The sequence below is a fragment of the Apis dorsata genome, unplaced genomic scaffold (assembly GCF_000469605.1).
Source record: "Apis dorsata unplaced genomic scaffold, Apis dorsata 1.3 scaffold_772, whole genome shotgun sequence".
Classification (NCBI taxonomy): domain Eukaryota; kingdom Metazoa; phylum Arthropoda; class Insecta; order Hymenoptera; family Apidae; genus Apis; species Apis dorsata.
The window spans coordinates 31,150-37,028 of record NW_006263920.1 but is presented as its reverse complement, the minus strand read 5'-3'; the positions used below and the strand labels follow the sequence as shown (position 1 = coordinate 37,028).

Sequence of the window (5,879 nt, the reverse complement as noted above, 5' to 3'; positions counted from 1 at the left end):
GGGAAGACGGTTGAGAAACGGCCCACTAAACTGTCAGGTCCCGATTGTTAGGCGGCGGATTGGAGCTGTACGGTAGGGATAATTTAGAGATCTAACTAAATGCGGACCGCTTCGCGCGTAAACGCGTGTAAACGCAGAGTAAGCTCTCGAAACGTGCGATGTATATAATCCGTGTCGACGACCTCTCTCTATCCCGACTAATATTACACGGTTCGCGTTCGCGAGTCACCGTTCAACATCCACCCTCTCCTCCCCACCCGATTGTCGTGTGTCCGTCCCTCCCTCTAGCGGGAGAAGATTAGAAAAGGATTGGACGAATTTTATCGCCGCGAAAGCAGCGCCCTCTCTTCCCCCCCTCCCCCCACTCCTCCGCCGCTCGATCCGCGGCTCGACCCGATCTCGGTCCGTGCGTAGCACAACGGTACCGCAACGGTGGCAAAACGCCGCTTTCTTCTCAACGTGGGAAAAATACGAGGTGTCGAGGGGAGCCGTTTACGATCCGGAAAGGGCGAGGAGAAAGAACGATAAACGCGAAACGATGCTGTTGTAGGAAGCTATTAATACGTCCGCGGCCTCTCTACGCGGTATAGTAGATGTAACGCTATTAAAGAGATTAATATCGCGATACGGAACACGGCCGGTTAACAGCCGTGAGTTAATCGGCGCACCTCACGTGTATAAGTTTTCCTTTCTCGCCACGTGTACGACTCGCCTATGCTTGCAAATATATATATATATATATATATGTATATATACAGTCGAGGTTTTCCCGAATTAACGTAAAAACCGTAAACGTGAGAAACGTTTCCACGAATTCGCCTTATATTATATTTCCTTGAGTTTTCCGAAGTTTGAACGGTGTTGAATTTCCCCGTTGAAGGAAAATTATCACACGGATCCGAAATAGCCGGATCGATGCGACATCCGTCCACCGGATACGGTGTCGTAAATCTGATTTTAGATCGTCAGACGCGATTAAACGACGGTTGTAGTCGGTTAAACGGGCAATTAAAAACAACCGTTCGATTCGACACTGGATATCGACCTCTCTCTCTCTCTCTCTTTCTATATATATATATATAGTCGTTTCCCACGATTCACGGTCGCGATTCCTCCCCGGCCGAGAGAGCGAGAGAGAGAGAGAGAGAGAGAGTCGACGACCGATTCGGGCGAGGCGATTGAAAGGGGCCAAACATTTTCCATTTGAATCGATCGAGTCGTGAGTCTTGGCGATGTTATTATATTCCGACGCGCGAACGTTGAAATATCCACTCGAGCGGCGTCCACTCGAGGCAGAGCCGTTAGGTATCGCGTCGGGATGCCAGAATCGTTGTTTATTGGTCGCAATAATGACGATTAAATTACCCTCCGCGGCGGGCAGTGGATTGTTTTCAAAGCCGGCCAGCTGTTGAGCCGGCATTCAAACATAGCCAGTTAAAATTACGCCGCCTCTGTTCGCGGTTTATAAGCGCGTTCCATTATCATTCGAATGGTCGCTTCATTAGCGGCGCACGTGTTTACTTACACGTATTTTATCCACGATTTATATTCGACTTATATACGTTCAATTTCGTCGTCAACTAGGAGATCGAAATCTCTGATATCGATTCGATATCAAATGTAACGTTATTGGATGATCGCGAAATCTTTTAAATTTAGCACGGACAACATCGTTCCGTGGACGGAAGTGGAAGCCGACGAAACCGTTATTTTTAAACCGGGTGAGCCGACCGGCACGTCGAACCTTGACCCCTCCAAGTTGCCGGAAGTCGAAGTCGAAGTCGAGTCGATTCGCGGCAATTAATTCCTCCGCTGTCCCCTCTCTCTTTTAAACTTTTTTCCCTTTCCTGATCCCTTTTCGCGATCTCTTAAGAAGCTGAACGGTATCGATGCCTCGAGACGGATTAACGTTCCCTTCTTTTAAGACGATGGCTGGAAAAGGGGTGTCGATCGACTTGATCCTCGGGAAACGAGAAGTGGGCGAGAGGTAGTCAGTTCAAAGGGTAGGATCAACTTTTATTTCCATCCATCCAAAAGTGGATGCTCCACGAGAGTCGTTTTTCGTCCTAAAGAAATTCTTTTCCCCGGGAAAATTACGTAATCGAGCACTACTAGCAGGGGGCGACCCCTACCGCACCCTTCCGCGCTCTCGCAATGGGCCGAGCGGTGGAGGGACGGAGAGCCCGTGTGCCGGTATTGTGCGTGCGTTCGCGTGACCGTACCGAGGATCAGCGGATTGGGCGTAGGTCAGTTACGCAACGCTGCTGCCCATCGAACATCCATCTCCCGACGCGTCATGCCTCCTCGAGCCGTGATCGAAAAATTATCCTTTCCTACGCCCGATTCCTCCTTCTCCTCGTCCAACATTAGATTTCATCGTGTTCGAGAAAAAAATTTATATCGAGGTGGAGAATTCGCTTTCACAAAGCGACGGGAAATGTAACGAGAAAAATTCGGAAGAGAGAGAGAAGAAAAAATCGTCGAATATTTTTTCCAGAGAATAAGAGAAGAACGGAGATCGAAACATCGTATCGTTCATCGGGAGAATTTTTTCGATGGTTTTCGTAGATTTTAGAAGTATTTCGATCGTTCGAAATTAAAACGAGCAACCGCGGTATCGTTGCTTGTCCGCGCGGTCGGTTCTAGTTGTGAATATAACTCGAGGTATTTAGGTGAGCATGCATTTCCGCCGTCGTACGTTCGACGAGGATAGAGAACGGTTCCTCGATAGAGACGAGGAAGGAGACAGTTGCGCGAATACCATTTTCCCCGACCTGCGACCGACAGAGACGGACCGAGAAAACGTGTGCGTTTGTGTGGACGCGCATGCGCTAGCGATGGGACCGATACAAATAAGGTTCGGAAACCTTCGACCAAACGGGGAACGTCGGGGAATGCATGATTAATCCGTAGCCTTGTTTTGCAACCTCGAAGCTCTTTGGTGCACTTTAAGGAATGAATAATAACTTTAGTCACGCTAGAAACGGCGATTACGAACCGAAGATCCCTAAGTAAAGATAGCATCGAGAAATTAAAAGCGGGAGAGAAGTTGGCGCGCGATCGATCGCCTAAGAAGATCGCGAAGAGAGAAGAGGGTGGGGGAGAGGGGAGAGGAAAAAAATTCACATCGTACGAGGATATTATCGAGTGGTAATGGGCATGATCGGAATCGCAATCGATACGAGCAAAACTGTGTGCGAGGGCATCATTCCCATCGCTGCCCGATGCTTCGAAGCCTACGGCCTGCTGATAAGGAAGGGGAAGAGAGGCAACGTCGGAGGGCGAGACAGAGAGAAGGACGGGAGGGGAGAGGTGGGAGAGGAGAAAGAGAGAGAGAGAGAAAGCGCGCGCGAGGAACGCGGCCCGAGCTAGGGGGGGGGGAGAGGGGGGAGAGGAGAAAGAGAGAGAGAGAGAAAGCGCGCGCGAGGAACGCGGCCCGAGCTAGGGGGAAGGGAGAGGAAGGTACGGTGCGCGAGCGAGAAAGGGCGAATGGAGCTGAAAGATACGAGGGGAACGAGAATAAAGAGGGAAAGAGAAACTTCGTTGTGGTGACTAGCGAGAGTGAGCGGCGAGAGGAAAATGAGAGAGAGAGAGAGAGAAGAAGAAAGAGAGAAGCGAAGAAAGGAGCGAGAAAGCGAGCGATAGAAGGATCGAGAAAGGAAGGAGAGCGAAGGACGCGGAGGAATTAGAAGGATGGATTTCCCGAAGAGGGACGAAGAGCCACGAAGCGGAATTCTAAGAGGTTAACACGAGTGGGACGAGGATAGCTGTGAAGAGGCGCGCGTTGGGGAACGGGACAGAATTCGGGTCTGGAGGGGTGCGCGGGGGTCAGGATAGAGAGGGATGAAGCGATTTAGCAGAAAAAAGGACGATGGACAATGTTTCAGCGACAACCGAGGAAGACATCGGATGAACTTAGGGGTGACGAACAATCTGCGAAGGGGNAGGGGCCGCGACACAGGGAATTAAAGAACATGAGAGAGAGAGAGAGAGAGAGAGAAAGGCTAAACAAGTGGATGCGCGACGAGAGGGGACACGTCTGATGTTCGTCTGGTTCGAGGAATAAAAGGGCGGAAAGAACGATGGAATAGTTGAAGTAATAGTAATAGTTGAAGTAATTTTTCGATAAGTGGAAGCAATGGGAAAAGAAGGCGCAATTTGTTCGATTAGTTTCTATAATTGGATAACAGCAAGTTGTTCTCAAGAAGTCCATTGCGATCGAACGATTCGAGAAACAGCTACGCAAAAGGCTTTGTCTCTTGTCGAAAGAAGCTAAACGGTGTTGCGAGAACTTTGTCGGACGACACTAGCGCCGTTGCTTTGAAAATTTGTTCACGTGCTGGCATTGGTTTCGATATGGGAAAAAAGAAACGATCGAGAAATTGACGAAAGTTTCGAAAAGTTTCGACGAGCGTCGTTTTGCCGCTTCGATAATATCTAATGCTGCTCCCGGTGTTTAATCTCGGTCGCGGAGAACAGATGTTTCGGCGGTCGGGAAACCTAGAGGAAATGGGGAAGGGGGACGAATGTAGGAAAAAGAGCGGCGGTAAAGTGGACAAGAAATCCTGAGAGTGAAACGTGCACTTCGCTGGTAAATAGTACGCGTAAAAGGAGGAAGGGAGAAAGGCTCGGTGGAGAATGAGAGAGAGAAAGAGAGACGATACATTGGCGAAACGGTGTGTAGGAAAATAAGAGTGGAGCGGATACGGGAGGAGAGAGAGGGAGAGAGAGAGAATGGCTTGGTCGAGTGGATGGAAACGCGTGGATACGTGTATGTGCGAGCATCGTCCAAGCCTTGGTGCACCTCCGAACGGAGGAGCCACCTGCAAGGACAATATAATCTACGTAGCGTGATCCGCAAGAACTTGGCCTCGCGATCCTATCGCCACATAGATCTCTGGATCGATGTAGCACGCGATACGACTCCCGAAGAAAAATTGTCAAAAACTTGCAAGCTGTTCCTTTCCAAACCACCACCGGAGGTACCGCCTTCTTCCTTACGTTTCGTAATAAACTTTCGAGTTTGAAAAATTTCGTTCGTATCGCGTTACTCATTTTATTTATTATATCGACATCGCGAACGCGTTACGCGGTTGAGATGAGAAATTTTGGTATTTCGATAGACAGAGAAACAGGAGTTGTGGGAACGTAGGAGAGAAATGGGTCGAGACGGGGATTCGTATCCAGGTAGGAGAGAAGAGGCGACGTTCGATCGTCGAAGAGGGCCCTCTCGACCCAGAGGAGATTCTCGAATCGATAAAGGAGTTTGATGGCACAATGACCGTCATTCACCAGCCGGTCGAGAGTTTAACGAACGACCGCGCGACTTGGTTTCTCCCGGTTGGTCTCTCGCCCTCGGCCGACAGAGCGCGTCGTTGCGTAAACGCAATGTCGGAAAGGAATCGTAATGTGGAAAGGTCAGTGTCTTTCTTTCTCCGGTGACGTCGACAGCACGGCGCACGATCGCGCCTCCGAAAATATCCGCCGTGGCGAAAAGCATGGAGAGCGGCGTGCATGCCTCCGTCGGGTCGAGCGAGCCCGCGTCCTCCTTTCCCTCTCCTCCTCTTCCTCCTTCCTTCCCTGAAAACTAGGATCGCGTTTTATCGTCCGAGAGAATTTACGCCGTCGCGGTCACTGCTCGCCGACGAGACGCGCAAAATCACGAGAAATCACGCGAACCTTAGAAACGCTCGTTTCGTTTCGTTTCGTTTCGTTCCGTTTCGTTTCGTTTCGTTTCGTTTAGTTTAGTTTAGTTTCTATCCCTCGGATTCGTTATCTCGTCTCTTTCGATCTTATCACCGCCGCGAACGATGACAACATCGTCTCGTGAAACTGGAATACGAATCGTTTCGATCGAATCTATTCAACCCGAGCCCACC

At 49.9% G+C, this 5,879-nt stretch overlaps 1 protein-coding gene across 1 annotated transcript in view; it reads left to right on the top strand.

The window, feature by feature from the left end:
• Positions 1–5,879, top strand: part of LOC102678046 (general transcriptional corepressor trfA) — a 71,211-nt gene that overhangs the window by 59,176 nt on the left and 6,156 nt on the right. The gene's annotated exons all lie outside the window — the stretch shown is intronic.